Source organism: Trachypithecus francoisi, unplaced genomic scaffold (assembly GCF_009764315.1).
Source record: "Trachypithecus francoisi isolate TF-2019V2 unplaced genomic scaffold, Tfra_2.0 Lachesis_group7, whole genome shotgun sequence".
Taxonomy (NCBI): Eukaryota; Metazoa; Chordata; class Mammalia; order Primates; family Cercopithecidae; genus Trachypithecus; species Trachypithecus francoisi.
This window is the reverse complement of record NW_022681472.1, coordinates 40,403,610-40,417,483: the sequence shown is the minus strand read 5'-3', so window position 1 is coordinate 40,417,483 and position 13,874 is coordinate 40,403,610. Positions and strand designations below refer to the sequence as shown.

The 13,874-nt window shown below is 33.5% G+C and overlaps 1 protein-coding gene across 3 annotated transcripts in view; it reads right to left on the bottom strand.

The window, feature by feature from the left end:
* Positions 1-13,874, bottom strand: part of RALYL (RALY RNA binding protein like) — a 736,599-nt gene that overhangs the window by 212,677 nt on the left and 510,048 nt on the right. The window lies entirely within an intron of this gene.

The following is a 13,874-nucleotide window of genomic DNA, read 5'->3' as shown; positions in this document are numbered from 1 at the left end:
TCTTCAGTAGCCAGATTGTAGCTGGAGAAAATTCTGAAGCACAGAAGACCCAGGACAATGGTGGGGACCAGCAAGTGGCACGTGAGGCAGAGGAGGGCAGAGACATAAATTAGGAAGTATCCTATTGTACACACTGCTGACTTCTCAGAGTTCTGTCTTTCTCTTTTCCTGGCTGATTCTATCTTAGTCAACGTCTGTCTTTCCTGAAACTTGCCCTGACTTTCTTCTTTCTGAACTCTGAACTAGAGTATCTGGTTTCACCTTTCTGTTCTGTGGGGTTTCTTTCTTCTGTTGTGTTTTATCTATATAAAATTCATTGTATTTCTACTCTATTTTATATATGTGGCAGTAGGGCACAAATTCTTGGTGTGAGGCAGGTAATAAATACATGATGCTAAAAAAGATGAACTGGGACTCAGCACTCCACTGTATGATACCTTGCATTTTCTCCTTTAAAGAATATATGTTATTATTGTTGGGACTCTATATTATAATTTTGCATCATCACCCCTAGAGTTCACTAATGTTAGCTTTATAATGTAAGCAATGAATTAAATATATGAGATATTTTAATTAAAATAGTTCACTAATTAATTACAGAAGCTAAATGGAATCATAAAAATGAACAATTATTCAGTGCTTACTTTGTGTGAGGGATTTTGTTTATGCTACTTTAATTGTAAAGCAGTGATGTGAGGTAGGAGTCCTCATCCTACAGATAAGAGAACTGAGATTCAAGGGCCAAGTTCAAAGAGCTTGCAAGAAAGAAGCAGAGCTGGAGTGTATAAGTTTGTGAGCTTCTAAAGCTGTACCCAGTTCATGATACCACTCTCTCATGTGTTGAAAAATGAATTATCAAACCAAATTCAGAAAACAGTTAAGAATAGAGAACACTATCTAGGATTTTACTTTAGTTGGAATTATTGGGGTTATTGTCATTTTGGCAAATATACATGCTTTTAAAGTGTCAGACAATGGGAGAATATATTTGATATGTGAGATTTCAATAGAGAACACATTCTGATACTTACCTATCCTCATACTCCAGATAAAGAGTAGTGTGTTCTCCCTTGTAAGTGGGAGCTAAATGATGAGAACATATGGACACACAGAGGGGAAAAACAGACACTAGGGTCTTTGGAGGGTGGAGAGTGGGAGAAGAGAGAAGATCAGAAAAAATAACTAGTAGGTACTAGGCTTAATACCTGGGTGATGAAATGATCTGTACAGCAAACCCCCATGCCACAAGTTTACCTGTATAACAAAACTGCACTTTCACTCCTGAACTTAAAAGTTAAAAATAATTCTAGAGGTGCATATATTGTGATTCTAAACATATTCAAGTAAAGCCTAATCAGTGCATGAAGTCCACTGAAATGATATATTTGCACTAATCTAAGGTCCATTATGGATTTGGAAAATGTTCTTCAGGGAAAATAATCAAGTAGGTTAGAATGACCCAGAACAGATTTCCAATTAAAAGGAGATAACATTATATCAGAAAATTAGGTGCCCATACACACACATAACCAATCTATTTTGAAAATGTTGGTCTAGACATTAAGAAGATTTGTTCATAGTTTAAAAACATAATGCTTAAAATAGACAAAAACCAATACTATGATATGTAATTCTTTATGGACTTTAAAAAATATCAATTTTGATTTATGGATCATATTCAGCATATTTTTGTTTCTAAGAATAATATCAACATTTTTACCCCAAAATTTCTAATTATTTCCAATTTAAAATGTGCATAAAATATTATACATTAATAGAATTCATTTCAGCCTGTCTACAAAAGTATTATACACAGCAATCCTGTCCTCCTAATTCCTTTCCTGTTCCTATTTAGTTATAATTACACCACATTGATGAGCTACTTCAGCCTGCTGAGTTGAATAGAATGAATTTTCAGGTATAATTTAGCATTACATAGCCCAAGGGCATTTCAGAAATCCATCTCCAATCCTCATTTTGTGTGTATTTGTGTCTGCTAAAGGGCTCAGAACCACCTGGATATTCTTTGACCTCTTATATGTGTTTCAAATAGAACTATTTGAATAAACTCTGCATTTGCCATTACCAGCACAGCAGTATGTGAATAGTAAATATGTAAATGAAATTCATGATTCTCTTACCATTATAAAAACCATTTTTAGATGTTTACTTAAACGGCCTTAGATACAGAAACAGAAATTATGGTAGGAAAAAAAGAGTCTCACATTTTATTTTCAAAACTTCTTTAGTTTGGCAAACACAAAATCTTATATTATTTTTAAATCATGCCTTGAAAAGCTATAGAAATCTCACCTGGAGAGCGCAATAAATACTTAAATGAGTCATTAGAGGATTCACAAAATCTGAACACAAATACAGCATGTGAAAAGGTGATTATTCAATTTTAAAAACCTTTGGCTCCCAACTTCTAAGACCATTTAAAGAAATGTTTGTAGGAAAATAGTATAACAAAGAAGGAACGAAGATTTCAGCTTGTGACTACCTAATCTTGATTCAATGAGGAAAAAAATTTCTGTTTTGTGGTTGCCTTTTTCTTGGGTTGATGATCACATGTGTTTTCAGTAGCATAAATAGTTATGTTCCCATCTGGATAAGATTAACCATTTTTTATTATAACATTTAGGATTTAACATATCCCTCATTTAAATTAAATGAATTTAACTTCAGTTTTTTAATAGTATACTTGTGCACTTAAATTATGTCATCTGGTTGATGTAATGCTAAGTAAAAACAGACATGATTGTTTGTATAGCTTTTATTTTATTGGGGAATACAGACACTAATCAGGTGATCACAAACTTACAGAATATATTCATTCATTTGATTTATCATCCTGTTCATAGCAGATTTGTGGTGCTATGAGAGTGTATTGAAAAAACGGCCCTTGACAATGAGTAGTCCACTCTTCTCTGAGGCTGAGTGAATGAGTGCTGTATTAGGAGTGTTTAAAGAATGGAGCCATGGGTAACAATAATTAAGCATTAGTGAGAGAATTACTGAGAGCAGTAGAAAGTTCAGTGGACTATGTTGATCTAAGAACAGGATGATGATGATACATAATTGGTGTTCAACAAATGATGTTGATACATGCTTTTTTTTTTTTTTTTGCTAAGTTTGCTACCAATTTGTAATCATAGTGCAAACAATTTGTCATTACTCAGATTAAGAAAACAATAATTAGTAAATATAATTCTATACCTCATTGCTTCTTGCAACAAATACTAAGTGTATACTTGTCCAAGCTACAAGGGGATAAAGATAAAATAGCCATCATCTTAATCTTAAAATTTTGCTTATAATAGATATGTGATTCATAAAGTTTTCAAAAATAACATTTCAATAAAACTACCAGTTAAAATATCTGTTTATATCAAAGAGAATGAATGTAACCAGTACCCTGACACTTGAAATAATGGTTCTAGTTTTGAAAAGTGGCAGTCAGTGGTGATAGAAGGCCCTGTAATGTATCAATAAATATATGACAAGAATTAATTCCATGCAGATCACGGGGCATGACATTTTGGAAATTTTCAGCAGGAGCAGAATAAATTATTTATGTCTTAGAGGATATTATAAAAATGTAAGCTGAGATGTGAGTTGGTGCCCGTGACATAAACAGATTAGCGACAGCTTAAAAAATTACTGAAAATAAAAATAAACTGCTGAAACATATGTGTAGACCTGACACATTATCAAGAAATAGTGATTAATAAATATGGCTTCAGAAAATGGAAAAAAGAAAACTTTTATAATAAAAATACCAAATCAAGGCATTTCTGGTTAATCCTAATTCTTCTTGATATTAGTTAATATCTGATAATATTTCCTGAAAAATCCATTTATTCGCTTCTATGCCATTGTTTTTTTAGTTTCCTTACTAAATTTATATTTGTAGACCAAATACCTGTGTAGAACTCTGTTTAAATTCTATAGGCATTACAATTGTGATGGTTTAACACCTTTGGTTCTTGAACAACACCATCTTGCTTTATTTAAATCCTAGTTTTGCCATTTGTCAGCTGTGTGATCTTGGTCGAGTTACTTCATATTTTCGTACCACAGTTTCTTCATCTATAAATGTTTCCTCACGTATTATATATTTACAGGACTGTTATAAGAATTAAATGACTCAATACATACAAAGTGCTTAGAAGAATGACAAGTATAGTATTAGCTATTATTACCGGATATACCCACGTAGCTGTTCAAAATACATATCAAATACAACATACACAAAAACAGCCTATTCCAGTGTTTCTGGTTAGAACATATCATAAAACAATAATTTATTGGCAAATGTCAGTACCATGCCACTTTGACTACTATAGCTTTGTAATATATTTTAAAGTTCAGTAGTATGATGCTTCCAGCTGTGTTCTTTTTGTTCAAGATTACCTTGGCTATTGAAGGTCTTTTGTGGTTCCATACATATTTTAGGATTGCTTTCTGTATTTCTGTGGAGAAGGTCGTTGGAATTATGGTGAGTATTTTATTGACTCAACAGATTGCTTTGAGTAGTCATTTTAAAAATACTAATTCTTTTAATCTATAAACACAGGTATTTTTCTATTTATTTGTGTCTTCTACAATTTCTTTCATCCCTTTTTATAGTTCTCAGTATACAGGTGTTTCACCTCCTTGCTTAAATTTACTCATGGATATGTTTTTTATGATGCTATTGTAAATGAGATTGTTTTCTTAATCTTTTTTTTCCAATAGTTCGTTAGTGAATAGAAACACTAGTGATCTTGGCATGTTGATTTTGTATCCTGCAACTTTGTTGAATTTATCAGTTCTAATGGACTGATACGAATCAGATTTTTGGTGGAGTCTTTAGGATCTCTCTATATAAGATCATATCATCTGCAAACAGAGAAAATTCAACTCCTCCTTTACAATTTGGATGCCTTTTATTTATTTGTCTTACCCAGTTGCTTTGGCTAGGACTTCCAGTGCTATGTTGCATAGAAGTGGAGAGAGTGGGGATCTTGTTCCTAATCATAGAAGAACTTTCAACTTTCCTCCATTGGTTAAATGTTAGCTGTGGGTTCCTCACATATGGCCTTTATTGTGTTGAGGTACATTAGTTTTATACCTAATTTGTTGAGAGCTTTTTTTGTAACCATGAAAGAATGTTAAATTTTGTAAAATGTATTTTTCTTCAACTCTGAGATGATCATATGGTTTTTCTCCTTCATTATGTTAATATGGTGAATCACATTTATTGATTTACATATTTGAATGATTCTTATATCCCAGGGATAAATTCTACTTGATCATGATCACTGATTCTTTTAAAATGCTGTTGAATTTTATTTGCTTCTATTTTGTTGATAATTTTTACAACTATGTTCATCAGAAATATCAGCCTATAATTTTTTTTTCTTGTAGTGCCCTGGACAGGTGTTGGTATCAGAGTAATGCTGGCCTCATAAAATGAGTCTGAAAATATTCTTTCCTCTTCAAGTTTTCATGTATTATATTAATATGGTTTGGCTCTGTCCCCACTCAAATCTCACCTTCAATTGTTTTTCCCATAATGTCCACATGTTGTGGGAGAGACCCAGTGGAAGGTAATTGAATCATGGGGGCAGTTATCTCCATGATGTTCTTGTGATAGTGAGTGAGTTCTCATGAGATCTGTTGGTTCTACAATGGGCTTTTCCCCTTTTGCTTGACACTTCTCCTTCCTGCCATCATGTGAAGAAGGATGTGTTTGCTTCCCCTTCTGCCATGATTTTAAGTTTTGTGAGGCCTCCCCAGCTATGTGAAACTGTAAGTCATTTAAACCTCTTTGCTTTATAAATTGCCCAGTCTCAGGCACTTTTTAGCAGTGTGAGAATGGGCTAATACTTTATCTCCAGAAGCCAGCCAGTGTCTGAGATATATTAGTTGCCCTACAAATATTTATGAATCGAATGAGTGTATTAGTTTTCTGTTGTTGCTTTAACAAATTACCACAAATTTGATAATTTAAAACAACACAAACTTACTCTGATGGTCTTGGAAGTTAGACATTTAAAATAAGGTATGGGTTGGGCTATGTTACTTATGAAGATTGATTTCAGGAGATAATTTCTTTGTTTGCCTTTTCTAACTTCTAGAGGCTACCTACCATCCTTGGCTCATGGCTTCTTCCTTCAACTTAGTACATCACTCCACTTCATGGATCCATTACCATGTCTCCCTTTTCTTACTTTGATTCTCCTTCCTCTTTAGTAGAAGGATTCTTGTGATTACATTGACCCATCCAGATAATCTGCCATCACTGTCATAGCTACAACCAACAAGACGCAAGTATTTGGAAAATATCCAGATCCTGAACTGTGCTGTACCTGTTACAACATACACATGCAAAATAAGTCTACATATTTAGCTTTTCAGTTCCTGCAGCAGAAGGATTCATACCAGATATATGTTGAAATAGATATTTCATAAAATCTATAGATTAATTTGTGAGAAATTATATTTTAGGTCTTCAAATCCATGAACAGGTTTTGCAAGTTTCAGGGTAGTGGTCTTACACACATTCCATTAGATTTATGCTGAAACACTAGATTTGTAAAAGCTATTCTAAGTGATACCCCTTTAAAATTTCGTATTCTATGTTTGATTGCTATTGCTGGTACATAGAATGAAAAATGACTTTGTATATTGACCTTCTGGAATTGCTTAACTAACTGAGCCGTCCATATTGTTTTTGATTTTTCTGTATATTCAATCAAGTTATCTATAAATAGGGATGGTTTTTATTTCTGCCTTCAGTGGCTATAACATCCAGTGTAATACTAAATATAAGTGATGTGAATGTGCATCTTTTTCTCACTCTTCATTTCAAGACATAAAGTTTCAATAATTCATTGCTAAGCATGATTTTACTCATGTGCATGTTTTTCTATTTTCAGAAACGTGTTACATTAAAGACATTCCTTCTATTCTAATTTTCAAAAGGGTTTTTTTTTTTTTGGTAAATCATGATTGGATATTGAATTTGGTCAAATATATTTACTGATGTATTTTTTTTCTCATTTATTGTGACATATTTTAGTACATTTTTAAATGTTTTACCATATCTGTATTTCTAGAATAAATCCAATGTGATCATGATGTTTTATACTTTTTATGAATCACTGCATTTGATTTGCTAATATTTTGCTCTTGTTTAGGATTTTTGTTATCTATGCACCTGAGAAAGTTGGACTATATTTTTTCACTCCAGTGATTTTAGTATCACTTCTTTTGCATGTGCTTTCTATCTACCTGGAATATCCCTTTCCTGCCTTTCCTCCAGTAGACTCACTCTTTCCTATTGCTTTCCTAGCACCCCAGGAATCCATCTTCTATAGGCCTTACCACTTCTATTCAAGATATGAGGGGAGGGGAAGGAAAACCCAGTGTGTGTGGTTTAGAAGGTGCTCATTTGCTCTTTCTTGAATTAAATGGGGCTGTGCTTACCTCCTTAGGAATATCATCAGATAATGATTTGGAAGTCTTACTCTTTTCTTTTGAATCTTTCTCAATTCACTGTCATTTCAACTACTTAATAATGAAAAAAAAATTTAGAGAACTGAAATATAATCTATACTTGTAAATAGCCAGAGATGGCCAGAATGCCCCAGATTCTATCTCAAGAGTGATCTGTGGACAAAACAACCTCCTTGTAAACCAGAATGCCATATTTTATATATGACAGAAACCAAAGTCCCTTTGGCTTTCCTTCAGGAGAGTTCATCCCAGCCTGTTTATCATTTCTAGATCCCATATAAAGTGATCCTGACAAACAATAGAAAATGTTTGTAGTCTAATAAAACTGAAGAAAGTAATTTTAACTTTTAGGTTTAATAAATGCCAGCCATGTGGAAATTCTCCAAACAGTGCTTTGACTTGCCTGGAAAATGTTATTACTATAAAATGCTTGGAGATGCTAGATTTCTTTTTATTTTAATCTCAAAAATCAGTCTTACAAAGATAAAAAATACTAGCAATTCCACCATTTGAAAGTAGTTATGTCATTTTCCACCTATACAATTACATTTCTATAACTTTGCTTCACTGATAAATTTATTTTAAAATGTAAATTAATGAATGATATCACTGATATCTCCAAATTCTGGGTCCTCATAATCCAGCTTTAGAATTTATCAACCACTTTCTTCTCTTCAATTTTCTGACTTAAAATATTTAATATTTGGCTATAAGACTTAAAGACAGATTTCTTTTTTTCTTGCTCTGAATTATTAACTTTATTATAAATTATATATTGTTGAGTGTCATTTATGATTTTATTATCTGTCTTTTTAAATTATTATTATTATTATACTTTAAGTTTTAGGGTACATGTGCATAACGTGCAGGTTTGTTACATATGTATACTCGTGCCATGTTGGTGTACTGCACCCATCAACTCATCAGCACCCATCAACTCGTCCTTTACATCTGGTATAACTCCCAGTGTAATCCCTCCCCCCTTCCCCCTCCCCATAATAGGCCCCGGTGTGTGATGTTCCCCTTCCTGAGTCCAAGTGATCTCATTGTTCAGTTCTCACCTATGAGTGAGAACGTGCGGTGTTTGGTTTTCTGTTCTTGCGATAGTTTGCTGAGAATGATGGTTTCCAGCTGCATCCACGTCCCTACAAAGGACACAAACTCATCCTTTTTTATGGCTGCATAGTATTCCATGGTGTATATGTGCCACATTTTCTTAATCCAGTCTGTCACAGATGGACATTTGGGTTGATTCCAAGTCTTTGCTATTGTGAATAGTGCCGCAATGAACATACGTGTGCATGTGTTTAAAGATGGGTTTCTATTTATATGTTATTTGCATGTGAGAAACAGATTATTAAAAGCAATAGTTTTTACATTATAAATTTCTTTTTAAATCTTTTTTTAAAAAAATTTTTCTATCTTTATTGAAATATAATTAGCAGATAAAAATTGTATATATTTACAATTTATAATTGTATATGTTTTGATATACATGTAAATTAAGAAGTGATTACCATAATGAAGCCACTTAACATGTCCATCACCTTTTTTGTGTGATAAGACCATTTAATGGTAAGACCATTTAAGGTCTACTCTCGCAGCACTATCTATAGCCACCATTCTGTAGGTGAAGTCTCCCAGACTTATTCATCCTGCAAAACTGCAACTTTATACTCTTTGACCAACATCTTCCCATTTCTTCCATTCCTCAGCCCCTGCCAACTACCATCCTATTATCTGCTTTTATGGGTTTGACTTTTTTAGATTCCTCATGTAAATGATATCATGTAGTATTTGTCTTTCTGTGCCTGGCTTATTTAATTTAGCATGATGTCCTCTAAATACTTCCATGTGGTTATAAAAGACAGGATTTCCTCAATTTTTTAAGGCTAAATAATATTGCACTGAATTTATATGTGCCACATTTTCTTTATCGATTCGTTTGCTGATGGAAACTTAGGTTGATTTCATATCTTGGATATTGTGAATAATGCTACAAGGAACATAGGAGTGATGATATTTACACATGCTGATTTCATTTCCTTTCAATATATAACAAGTAGTGTAATTGCTGGAGGATGTAGCAGTTCTAGATTTAATTTTTTGGGGAACCTCAATACTGTTCCATCATGGCTGTACCAATTTATATTCACAACAACAGTGTAAAAGGGCTTTTTTCTCTACACTTGATGACACTTGCTATCTTTTGTCTTTTTGATAATAGTCTAATGAGTATGAGTCAGTCTAATAGTGTATGAGTTAATATCTTATTGCAATTTGGATTTGCATTTCCCTGATCATTAGCGATGTTGAAAAGTTTTTTCATATACCTGTTGGCCCTTTGTATGTCTTCTCTTGAGAAATGTCTTTTGACATCCCTTTGACCATTTCTTAATCAGATTATTTTTTGTTCGCTATTGAGTTTCTTATGTATTTTAGGTATTAACCCATTTTCGGATGTATTGTTTGCAAATATCTTTTCCCATTTCATAGGTTGCCTATTCCCAATCCATGATTGTTTCCTTTGCTGTGAAGAAGCTTCTTTGTTTGATGCAACCCTATTTTTCTACTTTTACTCTTGTTGCCTGTGCTTTTGGGGTTATAGAAAAAAAAAAATCATTGCCCAGATTAATGTAAAAAAAGCTTTTTCCCTAAGTGTGTTTCTAGTATTTTTACAGTTTCAGGTCTTATGTTTAAATCTGTAATCAATTTTGACTTGATTTTTGTGTACAGGGTAAGACAAAAATCAAGTTTTTTTCTTCTGCTGTATTAAGATGTCCAGTTTTCCCAGTAACACTTACTGAAGTGATTATCCTTTCCCCATTGTGTGTTCTTGGCACACTTTAATTGACCAAATATGTGTGGTTGTATTTCTGGGTTCTCTCTTTTTTTCCTTTGATCTATATATCTGTTTTTATGCCAGCATCATGCTGTTTCAAGTACTCAGAACATTGTAGTATATTTTGAAATCATCTTATTGGATACATATTTGCATTTATTTGTATCTTGTTATTTTGTCACGTAACATTCTAGATTATAGAATTCCAAGGACTCTTCCAAATAAATTCTATACTGATGAATATTACATATTATTTAACACAGAAAGGCAAGTCTTATCTAGAATTGTTTCATATTACAAATATGCATTCTGAAGTTAAAGAAAAAAAAAACTATGAGGGATAGAGAAGTAGCTTAGTTCATCAATGGCAGTTGGGGGAGGAATTAAATAAATGAAATACTTTGAATGTCCATTTGTCCATTTAAATTCTTTTTCTTTTATTTATCCCTGAAAAGAGTAGTATTAACTGATTATGAATATATTATCTTACTCATATTATTTCTATCTGTAAAGTGCCGAAAAATGAACTGAGCAAAAAGGTAGATGAGATCATGAGAAATCAAAATAAGAATCAAAGGATTTACCTAACAGAGTTTGCATTGTAAGTCATTACATTAACTATCTTAGCAATTTCAATGACATAACTGTCTTCAAGATGTAGTGAGAAAGTGAAGGAATACCCCAAACAAAAAAAAAAGTATAGAATTTTTGCAGAAAGTAAGCTTTTAGAAAACTTCTGTGAAGTACTTCATAGAACCCTAAAAAATTCAATGTACTACAAGTAGTTTGAATAGGTTCAGTGATTTTTGCCAATTATGCAACACATTTTTTAATTATTAATTTTCTGTGTTTCAAGTAACTGAGTTAACCAAGATACTTGTCTATATAAAGCACTAAGTTACTATAAAACTTAGATTTCAGTGTCCTCAAAGGATCAGAAACTATAATAAATTTGATCATCCATGTGGAGTAAGGCCTATGTCTATCAGGAAATCAATTAACCTAATCAGTTGAGTGAAATAATAGTGTTGTTTTCACTTGGGTATTTTTTCCCATTCAATGTGCTTCTATCAAGAGTCTTCTGAGTACAGATATACCAATACTCAACAAGAGGGAACACTGGAAATTATAAGACGTGAAATGAAGTGAAATAGATTTGTAGACCCTAAGATCATTTTATCCATATGGTAGGAATTTAATAAGCAATTAATTGATTTAATGAATCCATGTAATGTAAGAATACATTTTATATTTTGTTAATTTGAAATAGAATAGGTTAAATTAAACCTCAAGGAACAATATTTCTTTGGCTGAATTAAAAATTCTAATTAACATTAAGCCATCAAGTTTGTAATATATCAGAACACAAAAAAATGAAAACATGATTACCCCTGGATTAGAATACATGAAGCTGCCATTTTTGTCATTTCAAAGTATGTGAAAGATATTTATTTTCTAACATGGAAAGACCATTTGTAATATTTAACATCAAGGCAAAGTTAATTCAGTTAGAATGAAAGTATTTGAAATTTTTACAATGTTGCCATGTTATTAGGTGGATTACACAAAAATAAAGGCACATATATAAAATGAATATTCTAGACATCAAATGAAGGCAAATTATTTTTCCCATCATTGGAGGAAATGAGAAATAAAGAATCAAATGTTGGAAAAGGAAGTGATTTATAACATTTAGGATGATGAAAATAATAAAAGTTCAAAATAACTTTTAAAAACATTACGAAGTAATGGCTGAGTGTGGTGGTTCATGCCTATAACCACCACAGCACTTTGGGAGGCCAAGATGGGAGGACCATTTGAGGTCAGGAGTTTGAGACTAGCCTGGCCAACATGGTGAAACCTGATCTTTACTAAAAATACAAAAATTAGCTGGGTGTGGTGGCGTGCCCCTGCAATCCCAACCACTCAGGAGGCTGAGGCAGGAGAATTGCTTGAACCCAGCAGGCAGAGGTTGCAGTCAGCTGAGATTGCACCATTGCACTACAGCCTGGGTGACAGAGCTGGACCCAGTCTCAAAACAAACAAACAATATGATGTATTAATATAGCAAAATAACATGCTGGCAGTTTGCCAAACATGATGTTCTCTTTCACACTTGATCTCCTCTATGCATGTTGCTTCCTTGGCCTAGTTCCCTTTCCTCCTTTCTGCTGATACATAGCTTTTTGTGTTAGGGGGCTCAGTTTACTTTGCCAGTTTTGCGATGCTTTTTCCAACTGTTCAAGGCACAATTATTGTCAGTTCTGCTATAATGCTTGTTTTGAAAACGTAAAGTTGTTCTAAAGAAATTGATATAAAGAAAAATTAAGGTTGCTTATGCATGATTTCCTCCATGAGAAACATGAGGGGAATGCAAAAAACTGCACCAGCTGTGTCCAAGCTAAGTGGGGATATACAAAATGTACCCTAATCCACACATACCACAAACATGCACCAGCTCTCTCCATTCACTGGGTGTTTTATAAGCCACGCCTATCTGCACCTAATACAACCTTTCCTCTGATTTCAGCTCACCGTCCTCCTACTTCCTAATAATTTGCAAGCTGCAACTCTTTTAATATCCACTTCCAAAAGCAAACCAGAATTTATGGTAAAAATACCCATATTATTGTATCATTTACGTGTTTCTTAACTATTCACACACACAAAAACATTACCATTTTCATTACGTTCTTATTTTTAAAAATATGGCAGTCACAAAATTTTTGAATGTTCAACTCCAGCCCATTTTACCATTATCCCTGTGTTTTTTTAATTGTCTAATTCTACATGGTGTGATAATTTTTCAGGAACACGTATGTCATATTTATAACAGAACTGACTACAGTACCATTAGTAACTTCTGTCATTCAGTAGTACTTAGCATATTGAGTTGCATTTATTTGTACACTTACCTATTTTCTCCACTAGAATGTGGAAATGTCCTGAATTGGGAGAGAATCAGATACTAGAAAGGAACTGAATAGTGCTGAGGAGGATGGTGCAATGAGGGCTGGTAGTGGAGACGATGGTGGGGGTTGGGTAAAGAGCAGGAAGGGAACCAGGATGAAGACTAGTGCAGTAGCCTCACCTGGTGGCATAGAGTTGACGGGTTACAATGGGTATAGAAAAAAGTAGATTGTATCTTCTCTCTGAGCTACAATCAGTCAATCAATTGACCACTCAAACCCACTGATTTCACCTCACAGCTGCTCTTTTCTTTCTTTCCTTCTCCCCTGTTATGGACTCAATGTTTGTATCTCACTACATTCACATGTCAAAACTCTAGCCTCCAATGTGACTGTATTTGGAAATGGGGCCTTTGGGAGGTAATGAGAGATAGATGAGGTCATGAGGGTAGAATCCTGATAAAAGGATTAGTGCCTTCATAAGGAAAGACACCAGAGAGCTTGCTCTCTCTTTGCCCCAGTAAAGAAGTCACGTGAGCACGCAGCAAGATGGCAACTGCCTATCAGCCAAGAGGAGGCCTCAGGTAAAACCTGCTTTGACAGGCCCTTGATGATTG